Source organism: Capra hircus, chromosome 9 (genome assembly GCF_001704415.2).
Source record: "Capra hircus breed San Clemente chromosome 9, ASM170441v1, whole genome shotgun sequence".
NCBI classification, from domain to species: Eukaryota; Metazoa; Chordata; class Mammalia; order Artiodactyla; family Bovidae; genus Capra; species Capra hircus.
The window spans coordinates 72,540,389-72,559,183 of NC_030816.1; the positions used below are offsets into that span (position 1 = coordinate 72,540,389).

Genomic DNA, 18,795 nt, shown 5'->3' on the forward strand with positions numbered 1-18,795 from the left:
GTAGCCTGTCAGCCTCCTCTGTCCGTGGGATTTTTCAGGCAAGAATACCAGAGTAGGTTGCCATTTCCTTCCCCAGAGGATCTTCCTGACTCAGGAATCAAACCCACGTCTCCTGCATTGGCAGGAGGGTTCTTTACTGCTGAGCCATCAGGGAAGCCAGTGTATTACTATCTACAGAAATACATTAGATCATTGGTACTATAATTTTACTTTCAGTTCAGTTCAGTTGCTCAGTGGTATCTGACTCTTTGCGACCCCATGGACTGCAGCACGCCAGGCCTCCCTATCAATCTCCAACTCCTGGAGTTTACTCAAACTTATGTCCATCGAGTCGGTGATGCCATCCAATCATCTCATCCTCTGTTGTCCCCTTCTCCTCCTGCCTTCAATCTTTCCCAGCATCAGGGTCTTTTCCCATGGGCAGGTGGCCAAAGTATTGGAGCTTCAGCTTCAGCGTCATTCCTTCCAGTGAATATTCAAGACTGATTTCCTTTCGGATGCACTGGTTGGATCTCCTTGTGTTCCAAGGGACTCTCAAGAATCTTCTCCAACACCACAATTCAAAAACATCGATTCTTCAGCACTCAGCTTTCTTGATAGTCCAACTCTCACATCCATACATGACTACTGGAAAAACCATAGCTTTGACTAGATGCACCTTTGTTAGCAAAGTAATGTCTCTGCTTTTTAATATGCTGTCTAGATTGGTCATAACTTTTACTTTATGTCTAGGTTGTCATAATTTTACTTTAATTATACTGTAATTTTAACAAAAGGATTATGGCTTTTTAACTGTTTACCTTTTTTAGGATATGACAACATTACTTTTATAATTTTGGGGGGTAGCACCATGTAGCTTGTGGGATCCAACCTGCTTCCTCCCTTAGTCCAGAGTCCTAACCTGTGGACTGCCAGGGAATTCCCTATTTTTATAATTTGAAAACAACAGCCATAACATGACTACACTTCAGCTGTCCATCATACCTAATTAATTCTTAGGATTCTATAGTGAACCATCAGACCAAATCTATCAATCTTATTTGAAACCAGAGTTCAGCTTGGAATTAGATCTCCTCCCAGACAAGGTACCCATCAAGAACTTGGATTAAGCTCTTTCGAGCATTTTGGACCCTGTGGAGGCCTGCTGGGAACAGGACTTCTAAAACGACAGATATGTCTGGAAGGCTGTGGTCCAAGGCCATTTTTGCTGGCTGTAAATGGAGTCTACCGAACCAGAGGGAACACATTGCTCTCCTGAAAATTGAAGGTGTATATGCTCGAGATAAAACTGAATTCTATCTAGGCAAGAGATGTGCTTATGTGTACAAAGCAAAGAACAACACAGTAACTCCTGGTGGAAAACCTACCAAAACCAGAGTAATCTGGGGAAAGATAAATTGAGCTCATGGAAATAGTGGCCTGGTTCATGCCAAACTGCAAAGGTACCTTCCCACTAAGGCCATTGGACACAAAATCCGTGTGATGCTGTACCCTTTGAGGATTTAAACTTATTGAAAATAAATAAAAGTGTGGATTTGTCCTGTTTAAAAAAAAAAGAAGAAGAACTTGTATTAACAAGATCCAGCTCTTGGGGCTGGAAAAAGTCTATTCAGGCAAAGTAATGCTGAGGCATATTAGGTACCAGCACACGGCGTATTTGCAGGTCAATCCCAGATGCCTCAGTGAGCAGATAAATCCTGGCAAGGCGCCAGAGAAAGATGACCCTTCAAAAACATAGAGAACTTCAAGGGACCCACAATATCCAAAACAATCCTGAAAAATAAGAACAAAGTTGGAGTATTCACACTTCTCAAGTTCAAAACTTACTTAACTACAAAGCTACAATTATCAGTGAGAGTTGGACCATAAACAAAGCTGAGAACCAAAAAATTGATGCTTTTGAGCTGTGGTGTTGGAGAAGACTCGAGAGTCTCTTGGACAGCAAGATCAAACCAGTCAATCATAAAGGGAATAATTCCTGAATATTCATTAGAAGGACTGATGCTAAAGCTGAAGCTCCAGTACTTTGGCCACCTGATGTGAATAACTGACTCATTGGAAAAGACCCTGATGCTGGGGAAAGATTGAAGGCAGGATAAGAAGGGGATGAGATTGTTGGATGGCATCAGTGACTTAATGGGGATGAGTTTGAGCAAGCTTTGGGAGTTGGTGACGGACAGGGAAGCCTGGTGTGCTGCAGTCCATGGGGTCACAAAGAGTCAGACACAACTTAGTGACTGAACAACAACAATAATAGCAATGGTACTGGCATGAAGACAGACATATAGATCAATGGAATCGAACTGACAGTCCAGAAATAAATTTTTAATGTATGATTGATTTTTAATAAAATTCCTAAGACAGTTCAGTGGAGAAATGAATAGTCTTTCCACAAATAATGCTGAGATAACTGGATATCCACATGCACAAAAATGAACTTGAACCCTTACCTCACCCCGTATACAGAATTAAATCAACAGTGATCAAAGACCTAAATGGTAAAAGACCTAAAATGGTAAAACTGTTAGAAGAACACATATGAGTAAATCTTCATGTCCATAGATTTGGCAGTGGTTTCTTAAATAAGACACCATAAGCATAAGCAACAAAAGAAAAATTAGATAAATTAGACATGCACCAGGATGAAAACTCTTGTGCTTCCAAGGACACCATCAAGAAAGTGAAGAGATAATGTACAGAATGAATAAAGTTTTGCAAATCTTATGTCTAATAAGGAATTTGTGTCCAGAACATATAAAGAATAATTGTAACGCAACAATAAAAAGTCAAAGTAAAAATTAATATCTAAAATACTTAACTGCTGATTAAAAGTAGGCAAAAGATCTGAACAAACATTTCTCAAAAAAAGATACAGAAACGGCAATAAACACCTGAAAAGAATCTTAACATTATCCATTATTAAGGAAGTGCAAACCAAAACCACAATGAACTTACTTTATACCCACTGTTGTTGTTGTTGTTTAGTCACTAAGTTGTGTCTGACTCCTTGCAACCCCTCCTCCTCCTGCCCCCAATCTTTCCCAGCATCAGGGTCTTTTCCAATGAGCTGGCTCTTCGCATCAGGTGGCCAAAGTATCGGAGCTTCAGCTTCAGCATCAGTCCTTCCAATGTATATTCAGAGCTGATTATAACCACAATGATGGCTGTAATAAAAAAGACAGACAATTACAAATGGTGACAAGGATATAAAGAATTCGGGACCATCATTCCTTGCTAGTGAGAAGGTGAAATGTGTAGACCTTTCAGAAAACAGTTTGACAGTTCCTAAAATGTTATAGAGTTCCCATATGACCCATAAATTTTACTCCAAGATACATATGCCCAAGATAAATGAAAACATATTCGCAGAAAAGTTTATACGTGAATGTCCATAGCAGCATTACTCGTTAACAGTCAAAAGGTTGAGATAACCCAAATGTCCATCAAAATGGATAAACAAAATGTAGTTTAGTCACACACGAGTATTATTTGTCATCAAAAAAGGAATGAGGTACTGATATATCTTAAAACATGGATTAAACCTTGAAATCATTATGCTAAGTGAAGGAAGTCAGACACAAAGGGTCATATGTTGTATGAATCTACTACCTTAATCTACTAGGGCTGCTGTAATAAAACATCACAGACCGGGTGGCTTAAACAGAGGTTTATTTTCTCATGGTTCTGGAGATTAGAAGTCCAAGATCAAGATCTTGGCAAGCTGGTTTCTCACGAGGCCTCTCTGCTTGGCCAGCAGACTGCTGTCCTCTCGCTATGCCCTTTCCTCTGTGCACACACAGTCCTGGTGTCCCTTCCTCTTCTTATAAGGACACCAGTCCTGTTGGATTAGGTCCCCACCATTGAGTTTCCATTTAATTTTAGTTACCTGATGACTCAGATGATAAAGAATCTGCCTACAATGCAGGAGACCTGCGTTCAATCCCTGGGTCGGGAAGATTTATTTTTGCCTGGAGAATCCCATGGACAGAGGAGCCTGGTGGGCTATAGTCCATGGGGTCGCAAAGAACTGGACACAACTGAGCAGCTAACACACACACACAATTACCTCTCAAGGTCCTGTCTCCAAATACACAGTCACATTGAGGGGTTAGAACTTCACCCTATGAATTCAGGGGGTTATAATTCAGGCCATAATGTGCACTTACGTGAGATGTCCAGAACAGGCAAATCTATAATGACTGAAAGTAGGTTAGTGGTTGCCAGAGGTTGGAGGGATAAGAGGATTGGGGTGACAGCTAGGGGGTGCAAATGTTTCTTTTTCAGGTGATGAAATTAACTGAAGGTGGTTGTGGTGATGGTGGGGCTATGAATATGCTAAAAGTCACTGAATTGTACATTTTAATTGAGTGTATTGTATATATATGAATTATATCTCAATAAAGCTATTATCAAAAGCAAACAAACTGACATCCACCCAGAGCAAAAAAGGTCATTGATAAAGTCTTTAAGAGGTAGCTGAATCCCATCCATAAACATGGAGATCAGAGCCAAGATTAGAGTTTTGAAAGATGTGCAGGGAAGAGCCTAGCTCTGATGCTAAACATTCAGGGCAGAAGATCAGGTGCCTATGGTCAAGGCCACCCTGTCTGCAAACTTGGTTTAAACCTGAGTTACAGAGGACTGGCCCCCTTAAGCTTCTGTCCGAGGGCAGCACTTATCTTAAAGGCCAAAGAGTGACCTCCCAGCCCAGGGAGAAAAGAGTTTCTAAGGCGGGGAGCTCGGCAGGGTGTGAGGCAGGGCCTGCAGTCATCTCTTGTGTGTTTCTGACTTCCCTCTTCCATTCCTTTAGAATGAGCATGTTAGACTGTGATCACCATGTAATCCTTCTGGTATGACGTGCTCTTCTCTTATGAGCTCTGCGTTTTCAAAGCATAGTTCTGCCAAGCTGCCTTCATCAAGCACACTTGCCACATGGTCATTGTCGGTTTATTTACTGACCTGCTCTACTAGACTTAAGGTCCAAGAAAATGGGAACTGTTACTTTTATTCTGGCACCCTCAGTGGCTCACTCATGGCTGAGCACATAGAAAATGCTCATAGATGCTTGCTAACCGAATTAATAAATAAGTCTTTGGTTTTCCTGTGTTGAATTTGTTAGAATGCACATAACTTTCTGCTTAGACTAGGCAATTTGGGGAATTAACAAACTAAAGAATCCTAATTAAAGCATTGATTTTATTTCCATAGAGTTGACATAATTGTGGACAGTAATAGTTTAACATGTATTCAACTTTTCTAGACTGGGCCCTATGCTAAGTGACTTATATATTAGTTATCTCATTTAATCCTCACAGTAAACCCCTGAGTAGATATTATTACCCCCATTTAACAGATATGGACACTGAGGCTCACAGAGGTCAACTTGCCCAAAGTCGTGGAGTTGATCACAGTCGAGCCTTGGTTTAAATCTCAGAACTCCAATGACTATTCATTTATCCTCTATACAATTATGACTTCTTGGTGTTTTGGGTTTTTTGTTTTTTTTTTTTTTTTTGGCTGTGTTATGCAGCATCCAGGATCTCAGTTCCCTAACCAGGGATCAAACCTGTGCCTCCTGCAGTGAAAGCATGGAGTCCTGACCACGGGACAGCCAGGGAATTCCCATGATTTCTCAATATTTTATTTTGTCAACATACGCGCATCAAATGTTAATGGAAAAAGAAGCAAGAGGTGAGGCCTGAGATCATTGACCTGCCTTTCTTCTAAGCCCTGTCTGAAGGCTTCCTGGCCTTAAATTTAGCAGGTCTCTGCCTTGGTCTGAGATGGTACACAGCTTCATCACAGATTCAGGCTGCCATTTCTGAGATTACCTCACTCAGGAGGCAAAAATTCCTCCCCTTGCATTGAGAAGGGGATTATGAAAGTAACACACGCATAGAAAGTATGGGTGGTCTTCTCCCCCTCGTTCATGAATTCAGGTCTGAAATCAAGCAAAACCAGAAACCCTTTTCAGATTGTTTTCACTGTCTACTGACTCACAGCTTCCAGTTTTCATTGTATCCTCTTTCGTTCCCCTTATACATCTCAGCCACACTTCACGGCATTCTGCACAAAGGGAGAACTCAATACGAGTTGACTGCTTACCAGAATAGAACATTCTGACATTTCAGAACAACAAGCTCAGCTTGAGGTGTTTCAGAAAGGCATGCATCAAATGTCACAAAGTTGTTATAAGAGATTCAACAGCTTTCACGTTGACCTCAATAAACAAAACTAAATGTTTGCTCATTTCATGGTAACCATGTCCCAATGCAAACAGCTTGGTATTTTTTCTATTTCTATTTGCTGCTGTTACCTTGGCTGTCTGTGTGTTATAACTGGACGGCACTCAAAGATTGTTGTCTGCAAGGATGGGGGGTGACGTTTATACTCAAAGTGGGACAACTTGAGTTCCAAGGGAGCTGAAATCATTCAAGACCAATAGGTATGATTAGGAAAATTAAACAGAACCAAAGTTAATCCACTGCCCTCAGGGTGTTCCTTGCGTCTAGGGTTAAGCCAGAATTCTAGGAATGGATGGGGTTGCCAATGCCAATTGTGTAAACTGTCCTCAAATTTCAAATGAACTGTGTGAGCAGAGAGAAAATTCAGATCTCTCCTGGATTCTTCTTTCAGAGTAAGGGCCAATGTCCCCATTCCCCTACCATTCTCACCAATACCCAGGGGTGGGTGAGCTGCTCCTGTTGAAGGCCCTATAAATAACACTTCTCCTCCCACTCTGACTTTGGTTCCGCTGCTGTTGCTTATCTGACTGTCTGTCCCTCTTCACTCCGTAAGACGGAATAAAACTATTCTTATGCATCACTGTACATCCAGAACTCACTTGACTTAAAGCATTTTTATTAACTGCATTAATGAATCATAAGGTTGATGGAGGAAAAGAAATGGTTGGCAAAAACTTGACTGAGAACTGACTCCCCGTCATGGAGAAGACTTTGCATCTTACTGATGGTGTCTCTTACACCAAGAGTGAGCCAAAACTTTTTATTTTTTAATTTTTTGGCCATACCATGCCACATGCAGGATCTTAGTTCCTCAATCAGGGACTGAACTCATGCCCCCTGCATTGGAAGCTCAGAGTCTTAACCACTGGACTGCCAGGAAAGACTGCTAGTGACCCAAACCTTATCAGCAGGGGGAAGACTTCAGTTGAAATGATAAGATCTTTTAAAGACTAAGACACTTTTCATCATTCTAATACCCTTTCCCATATTAAAAGGTATTAAAATTTTTATTTCCCTCGTTTTTAATTTCTGAACAAAATAGCATACTTAAGAACTGACTTTTTAACTCCAAAATTAAATACAATATGTGCATCTATTTGAAATATATGTCTTTTGAAAATATTTAAAGACTAGAGATCAGAGGATACCACTTTCATAATGTTCTTTTCCATTTTCATGAAATTTGAAGAACTTTAACTTTTCAATTATGAAATAGTATATGGAAAAGAGTTCTATTTTGAATCTAAATTATTTTTAAATGTCCCTTACCTTACATTAGGGCTTCCCAGGGGGCGCTAGTGATAAAGAATCCACCTGCTAATGAAGGAGCCGTAAGAGACGTGAGCGCAATCCTAGGTCAGGAAGATTCCCTGGAGGCGGGCACAGCAACCCACTCCAGTATTCTTGCCTGGAAAATCCTATGGACACAGGAGCCCCCCCAAAAAAAAGATCTTAGGATACAGCTTATCCATTATATATATATATATATATGTATAATAACATTAGTCAGCTTCTTATGTACCTTGTTTTTGAATTTGCCTAGTAGTTGGTAGAGGTCCTAATTAATGTATTATCCAAAATTGCTACCATTGAGGTAATCATCAGGAAGACGTCCACCTGACATTTGAGAGCAGCGCTGATGATAAATCCCTGTACAGACAGTCAGCCCCTCCACCTGTGTATTTCATCCAAATTCAGATTCTCTCGGAGGGACTTGCAGCACCACCCAAGCCTTCCTGAGTCAGAAGCGTGTCTGTTTGCCATTATTTTCCATTGTCACCTGTTGGGTCCCTTATGTCCTTGCCTTCCTCCCATTTCTAAAACATGTGCCTAATCTGCCTAGGAGAAAGTGGAGGCAATCAGAATATTTCAACTGCCAAATGGAAATAAATGCCAGCAGGGCAGTGCACTTTAAGTAGAGGCAGAACATGTCGTGAAAACGAAGCCTGGGAGAAGAGAGGGGGTTGCCTGCATTTCACAGAGTTAGCAAAAGATTTCTAGATACAGGTGGCGGCGGCAAATTGCCTGTCAAGAGATTCACTTCCTAACGAGGCCAGCCATGTAGAACAGCCACAGCACCGCCAGGGCACTGCAGCTGGCCCGGATCTTTGGGGCTCTGAGCCGGATGGCAGGAATGACAGTCCTGCAGTCCCCAGCAGCAGCCATATCCCTGAGGGTCGAGGGGCCAGGCAGCAGGGCTCATGCCACCGGCATCCCTTCATGCTGCCCCTGCCGATTGGCATCAGTCAGATGAGGACTGGGCATTAGTAGAGGTGCGGGGTGGGGCGGGGGGGATCTGAAGTGAGGCAGGGGGCGAGGTGGAAAGGAAATGGGAAGAAGAGCACCCGTTTATCTTCAGGAGCTCTGTCATCTTCGGTTATCAGTCCAGAGGAATGCAACGAGCTGAAGGACAGAGGACCAGGTAATGCTAGGTCCTGACCCTGCTGGTCTCAGGCTTTCCTCAACTGAGTGCTCTCAGATGCCCAGGAAAACAAAACAGTGCATGCTTTTCCAAACTCTTTCTCTCTTTCTTTCTCAGACACACACACACACACACACACACACACACACACACACACGCTTGCCAGTGTTCTTCCTTGTATCCGTCTCTATGCTTAAAAAACTGAAATGACAGCAAGGAGACTGACTGCATGGTGGCCAGTGTACTGATCTCCTTTCTCACCATTTAGCTTCTGTGTAAGAGAACAGTTTTTCTAGACAGCAAGGAAGGCAATGTCATTTTCAAGGTCAGGATTGATCCAAACCCCACTCCTTCCTGCGTGGAGGAGAAACCTTTTTTCTCCCTGCGCCACCATTCCATTCCTGACAGGTTGACTTCACATTGAGAACATAGGCAGGTGTGATGCCCCGTTGGTGGTGGCCCCTGGGTACCTTTCAAAGCCAGTTCTCAGCACCCAGGCATCCACACTGTTTTTGGCAGAGCCAGGGTAGGATGCTAGGCTAACTGCAGGAGCTGCCAGCTTTAAGAAAAATCTGGCTTCAAGTCAGATAGATCCCAGGGACCAAGTTGAATAACAAAAAGCTCAATGAATGGAGGTTTCAAGCTTAGGAAAAAGGAGACGCCACTGGGGATGTGCAATTAAGTTAAACCTTCAACTCTGTAGAAAAATACTGATATGCTAGGACTAGAGCCTCAGGGAACAGCGACGGAGACCCAAATCTTAAGAGACAATTCCGAAGAAGTTTGAAGAAAACAATCAGCAATGGCAGAAATATTTGCAGTATATTGTAGTTCAGATGGTAAAAAATCTGCCTGCAGTGTGGGAGTTCCAGGTTCAATCCCTCGGTTAGGAGGATCCCCTGGAGAAGAAATGGCTACCCACTCCAGTATTCTTGCCTGGAGAATTCCATGGACAGAGGAGCCTGGCAAGCTACAGTCCCTGGGGTTGCAAAGAGTTGGACACAACTGAGCAACTAACACTTTCACTAACCCTGGGGGCAAAAGTCCTTGGCAGAGTCATCTCTGACTTCTGGATACCTGCACAGGGTGGGAGCCCAAGAAACTCCTGAGTCAATGAGTGAACGTGAAGTGGCTGAAGCTTTCACTGAAAAAGCAGAAGGTGTCAGGCTGAGTTTCGTGTTCTTAAGAAATCCTGTACCTGCCTTTTGAGAACCCAGCCTTCTTGCATTCTTAAGCGTGTTTTCTAAACTCCTGTCCTGGAGAAGCAGAAGGCGCCTCTCAGGTTCACTGAGCTAGAACGACATTTTGATACAAACAGACCCCAGCCCACTGAAAGAGTTATGCATTTGGCAGGAACACCACCTTGAGTTCAGACAGAAAGCACATCTGTGCCTCGTTGATAATGTAATAACCTACATTACAGTTTTGGCCGAGAGCACCTGTGCACAGCCCAGAAAGTCAGCCCAGGGCAACCATTCTGATGGAGGTGATATTAACAGCTCTCATTAAAACTGATGACTATGGCAGTGCCCAGGAGTGCGGCTGCAGTGAGGCGTCTGTCTACATTTCCATGACAAGCCTCTATTTTTGGAGTTCATAACTCAGCCATAGAAATACGCTTTGCATTGAACTGAAACCTGAAAAGGGAGTTTAGGGTAAAGAGAGTTTGACTTTTATTGCTTTCCTGCTCCTGTCTGGACAATGGAAAAAGAAGGTTACATGACGATGGAGGACATATTTTTGAGTTGGCCCAGGTAGAGTTTAAGTGTTTTAACTTTTATATTTATCAGGAATGCTAAGAGTTCTATTATGATGGAAGTGATCCTAGGTGGGCACCTGTTTGTTTTGTTTACTGTTACCTGTCCAAAATGAAGAAGCACAGGATTCCTCGTCCTCCAGCTGGGACTTAATGGGGTCCCATATGGCTCTTAAAGAACCTCTTGATGAAAGTGAAAGAGGAGAGTGAAAAAGCTGGCTTAAAACTCAACATTCAAAAAGTGAAGATCAAAAAAAAAAAAAAAAAGTGAAGATCATGGCATCCAGTCCCATTACTTCATGGCAAATAGAAGTATTTGGGGAAACAATGGAAACAGTGACATGCTTGGGCTCCAAAATCACTGCAGATAGTAACTGTAGCCTTGAAATTAAAAGACACTTGTTCCTTGAAAGAAGAGCTATGACCAACCTAGACAGCATATTAAAAAGCAGAGACATTACTTTGCCGACAAAGGTCTGTCTAGTCAAGGCTGTGGTTTTTCCAGTGGTCATGTATGGATGTGAGAATTGGACCATAAAGAAAGCTGAGTGCCAAAGAATTGATGCTTTTGAGCTGTGGTGTTGGAGAAGACTCTTGAGAATCCCTTGGACTGCAAGGAGATCAAATCAGTCAATCCTGAAAGAAATCAGTCCTGGATATTCATTGGAAGGACTGATGCCGAAGCTGAAGCTCCAATACTTTGGCCACTTGATGCGAAGAGTTGACTCACTGGAAAAGACCCTGATGCTGGGAAAGATTGAAGGTGGGAGGAGAAGGGGACAACAGAGGATGAGATGGTTAGATGGTATCAGCGACTCAATGGACATGAGTTTGAGCAAGCTCCGGGAGTTGGTGATGGACAGGGAAGCCTGGCTTGCTGCAATCCATGGGGTCAAAAAGAGTCGGACATGACTGAGCTACTGAACTGACTGAATATGGCTAGATCTTGCTCACTTTCAACTCAATGCTTCTCTCTGATGAAGAAGAGACTTAATGACATGCACATCACTGACTGCAATTTGAAAGATAACTCTATTATCTTTAATTTTGACCAAGTGTTGCAAAATGCATCCCCAGCTAGGCAGGTTGGAGCTTGCTGTTTCTGTTAGTATGCTATTTAGAATGTAGATGAACTACTGTTCCTCCAGAAATGTGAAGGAAGATTGCTTTAAAATTAGCGGGAGATTACTTGATAATTTCTGCTTTTTTAACAAGTATTGGCTGGGAAGATAAAGGTCATCATTGTCTTCAGTGTCTTTTCTCCACACATGATAGGAATTACATGGAGATATGAATCAGATCATGTTGCTTCTCTGCTTAAAATTCTTCTGTGGTTTCCTCTGGACTTAAAATAAATCTATACTCCTTACCATGGTCCAGAGGGCAGTGTGGTCCAGTCCCAATCACCTGATGACCTCGTGTCACAACCCCTCTCCCTTGCTCTCCCCACTCCAATTATACTTGACTTTTCCAATTTCTCAACTGCACTAAGCATTTTTCCTCACCTTAGAGACTTCGCACTCACAAACTTCTTTGCCTACAATGTTTTTCTTCCCACACGTAATAGCTGACTTCATATTCTTCCAGTTTGAATGTCTTCTCTTCCTGACTGCTCGACCTGAAGCATAGATTGCAGCATGCCAGGCTTCCTTGTTCTTCACTATCTCCAGGAGCTTGCTCAAACTCATGTCCATTGAGTCAGTGATGCCATCCAACCATCTCATCCTCTGTCACCCTCTTCTCCTCCTGCCCTCAATCTTTCCCAGCAGCTAGATCTTTTCCAATGAGTCGGCTGTTTGCATCAGGTGGCCAAAGTATTGAAGCTTCATCTTCAACATCAGTCCTTTCAATGTATATTCAGTGTTGATTTCCTTTAGGATTGACTGATCTGATCTCCTTGCAGTCCGTGGGATTTTCAAGAGTCTTCTCCAGTGCCACAATTTGAAAGCATCAGTTCTTTGGCACTCAGCCTTCTTTATTATGGTCCATCTCTCACATGCATACATGAGTACTGGAAAAACCATAGCTTTAACTATCTGGACCTTTATTGGCAAAGTAATGTCTCTGCTTTGTAATACACTGTCTAGGTTTAACATAGCTTTCCCTTAAAGGAGCAGGCATCTTTTAATTTCATGGCTTCAGTCACCATCCACAGTGATTTGGGATAATGCATTTTGGATAAGCTTCTGTCAGTTGAGCTAGTAGCCTTATTCTCTTTATAGTATACTTAAAAGAATAATTTCTCCTCAATCTTTCTGTAACTGTAACTTTGCAGGAAGTTGTCATCCCCACACTGGATGACAATCTTCAGAATTGGAGGGATAAAGAGATTCTGTTCTTTTACAGCTTTTTCTCTTTCCATAGCATCAGGAAATAGTACCTAATTTCTGTAAAGAGTTTTTGTAGCTAAACAGAAGGTGCTTGCCTCGTGAACTTATAGGCAACCTGATTCGTGACTTGGTTTACTTTGAGTTCTGGGCACTTAAATAAGAAAAAGTTCTGTACATATACAGGAATAAATGTACAGTCACTGCCACCTATTAATAAATCTGTTTTTCTGTACTATTAGTGATTAACTATAATGGAGAAATAATAAATTTAATGATGATGACAACAGTGATGATGTCTAGGATATTTGCTTTCTCTACCAAGCATCATACAAAGCACTTTAATTCTGAGTATAATATATATTTCATTTTATTGTATAGCATCTAGTGTCATATATTTTATTTATATAGTAACAATAATAATGGTTTATATGGGCAACAGTGACAACAGCAGCCATATCCAGGACAAGAAAATGAGTTCAGTACTTTGGAAACCTTAGAAAAAGAAAGATGAGAATATTGATTCATTTTCCAGCTGGATCTGGTTCTCTCAGAGCATTAAGCCACATCCTGGATGTGACTGGCTCAAGACCCCACAGCTAATAAAAAGCACTTGGGACTCAGGCTCAAGCCTTCAGATGCTGTCAGTGTATTATGGACCGTCTCTGGGAAGGCAGCGTTAACCCAGGCAGCAGACAAAACAGGTAACTTAGGAATTTGTGACCCATGATTCTTCTATTAAACTGAATACTCACGTTTTTGAATGGCGGCCTCTAGAAGTTTCTGAAAAAAATCCATCTCCACATTAGAAGTAGGAATATGATTCAGGAAATCTGTAATTGTCCATAATGGCTTTCTCTGAATTACTTTATCAGAGTCTTTTCCTCTCTGCCATTTGCCAAAATCTGGTGGGCTGCAAAGAAAATAGGAAGAGCTTTAGATGAAATAAGAAGACTGCTACATAGGGACTTGACCTTTGGCAAGTCACTTAGTCTTTAAGCCTCAGTTTCCTCATCTGTAAAATGGGAATAATAACCCACCTTATGGAGTCTTTGAGGCAATTAGATAATGTAGGCAGAGCACTTAGCAATGTGTAGAAAGGACCCAATGTTAGCTGCTGATGTGGCTGTTATGCGTAGTATTATTAATAACAATTCTGATGTAAGGGAAGCTCTAGGCAACCAAAAGTCTGGTTTTGTTTTAATTTTAAAGGGAGTCTAGGACAGCTGGTGAGCTATTAAAAAGCAAAGAAGCATAAGCAAGTAGTAGAATAGGTAAGGCAGATCTCACCAATTCCACAATTCTGCTTCTAATCATACCTCCATCAAACCTCTTCACCTCTCTAAGTTTCAGTTTGCTTGTCTGTAAAAGAAAGAGGCCTACTCTTCCCATCTCAGCAGATTTTCAAGGATTCAAATGATACGCATGTATAAAAAAGCACATTGAGGGTTTTAAGAATCTGCCTTCCAATGCAGGGGACGCAAGTTTGACACCTGGTCAGGGAACTAAGATCCCACATGCCTCAAGGCAACCTGGCTTGCGTGGCACAAGTAGCGAAGCCTGCATGCCACAACAGAGATCCAGCGCAGCCAAAATAAAACAAATAGATAAAGCACGTTGAATTTCTTAATGGGAATGGTATACGTTGCTTTCACACCTGTTTCACTTAACTGAGTGTCGTTTCTTCGAAGTCAGTGATTCTTAACCCTGTCTGCACAATTAGAAGCAACCAGAAGCTTCTAAAAATCCAGATACTCAGGCCACAACCCAGACCAATAAAATCAGAATCTCTATTTTTTTTCTCCCCAAGTGATTCCACACTCCACCTATGTCAGGGAATAAAATATTTCTCAAGCTTGCCCGGTGATCAGGAGCCCCAGAGACCCACCATAACTACAGAATCAACCCTTCAATGAAGGCACTGCGAGTCTGCATTTTCAATAACCACTTCTAGCTGCCTTTTCTCAACAGACAATTATGAGAAATACTGTGTTGAATCATAGTCTGAGAGTTAGAAAGGATATCATCTAAAATCTAAAATCTTCACGCTTGGTTCATCTCTAAACCATGGGAAACGTTATGAATTTTATGAACAGAAGACTAAACGTTTGAATAGTGTGGAATAAAATAATAAACTCAAGTTGTGGTGTGCACAATGGGAATGGAATAACTAAAATTTTCCCCTACAAAAGATATATATTGTACAGCTCTATAAAACCTAAGTTATTACTTTTAGCTCTCATGGGAAAGTGAGGCAGATCAGCTTTAATGTAAATAACACGGAGGCAAGTTACTATGGCAAACCTGAAGGGGAAAAAAAAAAAAAAACCAACTGCTGATATCCAAGTTGCAAAACACAGCTCAATTCTAATTGTGCATTGCAATAGATAATTCCACTCCTCCTCACTGATTGAAAGCGTCAGACTCTGCCAGAACCACTGATCTGTCAGTTCCCATGAACATTAGGCCATTGCCTTTGAAAACCTAAATCTTAGAGAATCTCATTTCCTCTGGGGCCACGTCCACTTGCCTGACTAAGGTAGTTAGCTCTAAAAGCTTTCCTCCTTCTTGTTTCCTGCACTGAGTCCTGCCTTTGTCTCAGCTTTGTTTGAGCCATAAATGCTGTCCCTTTTTAGAGACTGTGTTTAATTCTGAGCTTGTTAAGACAAAAGATAATGGAAATTGACTTTAATTAACATATACGTTCAGAATATTTGCATTTCCTTCTTAATGGTTTTATAAAACTTACTCACTTCCAAACTTCACCAGATGAGGCATTTGAGAATAATGGTGCACAATCTGGTCTGAATCTACTCTTTGGAAACGATATCAACTTGTTCTATATAATAATGCTTGTTTTAATGTGCATTCACTATGCTCGTTTCTTCACATTTGCGTTTATTTTTGATAAAGTGCTTTTTTTTTTGATACAGTGCTTTAATAGAAAGAATCAATGTAGCCTAACTTTTTGTGATATGAAACAGTGACGCAGTACTGCTTCATTTGTTCTGATTTGGTGGAAAGTTCTCAGGATTAATAAGAGGATGTGTTGTAAATACTTGGATTGGCATGCCCTATAGAAAAGCTGGTGGAGAAGGCAATGGCACCCCACTCCAGCATTCTTGCCTGAAAAATCCCATGGACCGAGGAGCCTGGTGGGCCACAGTCCATGGCGTCGCTAAGAGTCAGACACGACTGAGCGACTTCACTTTCACTTTTCACTTTCATGCATTGGAGAAGGAAATGGCAACCCACTCCAGTGTTCTTGCCTGGAGAATCCCAGGGACGGGGGAGCCTGGTGGGCTGCCGTCTATGGGGTCGCACAGAGTGAGACACAACTGAAGCGACTTAGCAGTAGTAGCAACAGCATAGAAGAGCTGGTAGGATTACAGAGGTGACCCCCAACTCTTTAGCTGAGTCAGCATATGGTACCTTGAATAAGAACGCAGTCATGGGTATCCTCCCCATCACTGGACTTCTCTAGGGTTTTATTTATTTATTTATTTTTGTATTTTGTGTGCTTTGTTGAATTAGCTGTGTTATGTTGTGTGTTGGAAAGCAGAGGGCATTTTAAAAACTATGTTAATAATCATTAAATTATTACTTTATTTTAATAATAAAATAATAATTTTTATTTTATTTTTTAATTTTCAAAAACATTGCTGCTGATGGCCTTTCCCCACTGTCAGCCCAGTCTCAGCACACAGTCATGGATCACAGCCTAGTTGTGGCAAAGGGGCTTGCATAACTCAATGAAGCTGTGAGTCATGCCATGCAGGGCCACCCAAGATGCACAGTCGTAGTGAAGAGTTCTGACAAAACGTGGTCCATTGGAGGAGGAAATGGTGACCCACTCCAGTATTCCTGCCTGGAGAACCCCATGGATCGTGGACAGTACCTGAATATTCACTGGAAGGACTAATACTGAATGAGACTAAGCTCTAACAGTTTGACTACCTGATGCAAAGAAAAGACCCTGATGCTGGGAAAGATTGACGGCAAAGGAGAAGGATTGAAGGGGGGTGAGATGGATAGATAGCGTCACCGACTCAATGGACGTGAATTTGAGCAATCTCCGGGAGAGAGTGGCGAAGAGAGGCACCTGGCACGCTGCAGTCCGTGGGGTCTCAAAGAGTCAGACAGTCACTGAAGAACGGCTACACAAGATAACGCACAGTCATTGCTCAGAGGATGCCAGGTGTCATTCTGCTCAGTCTGCTGTGACAAAGTAGTTCCACAGACTGAGGGGTTTAAACAACAGAAATGTACTGTCTCATAGTTTTCAAATCTGTAAGTCCAAAATCTTAAATTTTGGCAGGGCTGGTCCCTTCTAAGGACTGTGAAGGAAGGCTCTGTTCTAGGTCTCTCTCCTTGCCTTTTAGATGGCTGTCTTCCTGTTCACATGGCTTTCTGCCTATAAGTATGTTTCTGTGTCCAAATTCCCCTCATTTTATTAGGATACCAATCACATTGAATTCACACCCACTCCTGGGTAGTACTAGTGGTAAAGAATCTGCCTGACAGTGCAGGACAAGTAAGAGACGTGTGTTCGATCCCTGATTTAGGAAGATCCCCTGGAGGAGGGAATGGCAACCCATTCCAGTATTCTTGCCTGGGAATCCCAGGACCAGAGAAACCTAGCGGCTACAGTCCGTAGGGTTGCAAAGAGTCAGACACAACTGAAACAGCTTAGCAGCACTGCTGTCATTTTGATTGAATTACCCTGTCTCCAAATAAGATCATCCATTAAGGTATGGGGTTGCTGCTGCTGCTGCTAAGTTGCTTCAGTCGTGTCCGACTCTGTGCAACTCCATAGGTGTCAGCCCACCAGGCTCCCCCGTCCCTGGGATTCTCCAGGCAACAACACTGGAGTGGGTTGCCATTTCCTTCTCCAATGCATGAAAGTGAAAAGTGAAAGTGAAGTCGCTCAGTCATGTCCAACTCTTAGCGACCCCATGGACTGCAGCCTACCAGGCTCCTCCATCCATGGGATTATCCAGGCAAGAGTACTGGAGTGGAGTGCCATCGCCTTCTCTGAGGTATGGGGTTAGGCCTCACCATATGAATTTGGAGGGTGGCGGACACAGTTCAACCCACAACATCAATATTATACGTGATTTTTAAAATGTTTGTATATTATACAAATTATAACTCAAATATATATATTTTTTTCTCAAAATGTATATATATTATCTCTCTATATATATTATCTCAAATTATAACTGAGAAATGTAAATAAGTTTATTGAAAGGAAATCGTAATTATTATGTTGCTATGTAACAGGACTTTGGGCTTCCCTAGCTTAGTAGCAAAGAAGCTGCCTGCCACTGCAGGAGACTCGGATTCTATCCCTGGGTCAGGAAGATCCCCTGGAGAAGGAAATGACAACCCACTGCAGTATTCTTGCCTGGAGAATCCCATGGTAGGCTACAGTCCATGGGGTTGCAAGGAATCAGACAGACTTAGCGACTAAGCAATAGCAACAAAAACGGGACTTTACCGGTATATCTGAGCTCTTTTCTGCAGGAAGTGGGGATGTCCCATAGTTGGGGAGAAGATTGTATCACAGATTAACTGTGGATCTCTGCCTGATCTATACTTGTTCTCAGGTGTACACTGAACTGAATTTATTGTCTTGGTTTCAGTGCTTCTGAGAATCAAACTCTAAAATAAAAGCTACATCCTATTGAGTAAAATTTCTCTTTTGATTATTGGGCAGCTAAGAGGGCGGAAAGACCAATGCCCTCCTTGTATAGATGAGAAGATGGACACCTCTAAGGGAGCAGTAAGGCTAAGCAGTAGCAGTCCTAGAGCTAGGCTCGTAATTCCTGCTTTTTTTTCTTACCACTTCACACTTTCCATCTTCCACACCAGGTGTTCCCCATCTTATCCCCATCTTTCAAAACAACTCACTGTTCACTAACAACATCTGACTTTCCTTACTTCATTCAGTTAAAAACAGTCAATGAATCCTAAAAAATTTGCCAAGTACACTATTAATGCCCATGAGCAGGATGAGAATTCTGAGGAATGCCTTAGGTTACC

The 18,795-nt window shown here is 42.0% G+C and overlaps 1 protein-coding gene and 1 pseudogene across 1 annotated transcript in view; both read left to right on the plus strand.

Moving 5' to 3' along the window:
* The window catches only part of SASH1 (SAM and SH3 domain containing 1), a 346,563-nt gene that overhangs the window by 63,769 nt on the left and 263,999 nt on the right, over window positions 1-18,795 (plus strand). The window lies entirely within an intron of this gene.
* LOC102186870 lies at window positions 876-1,513 on the plus strand (annotated as a pseudogene).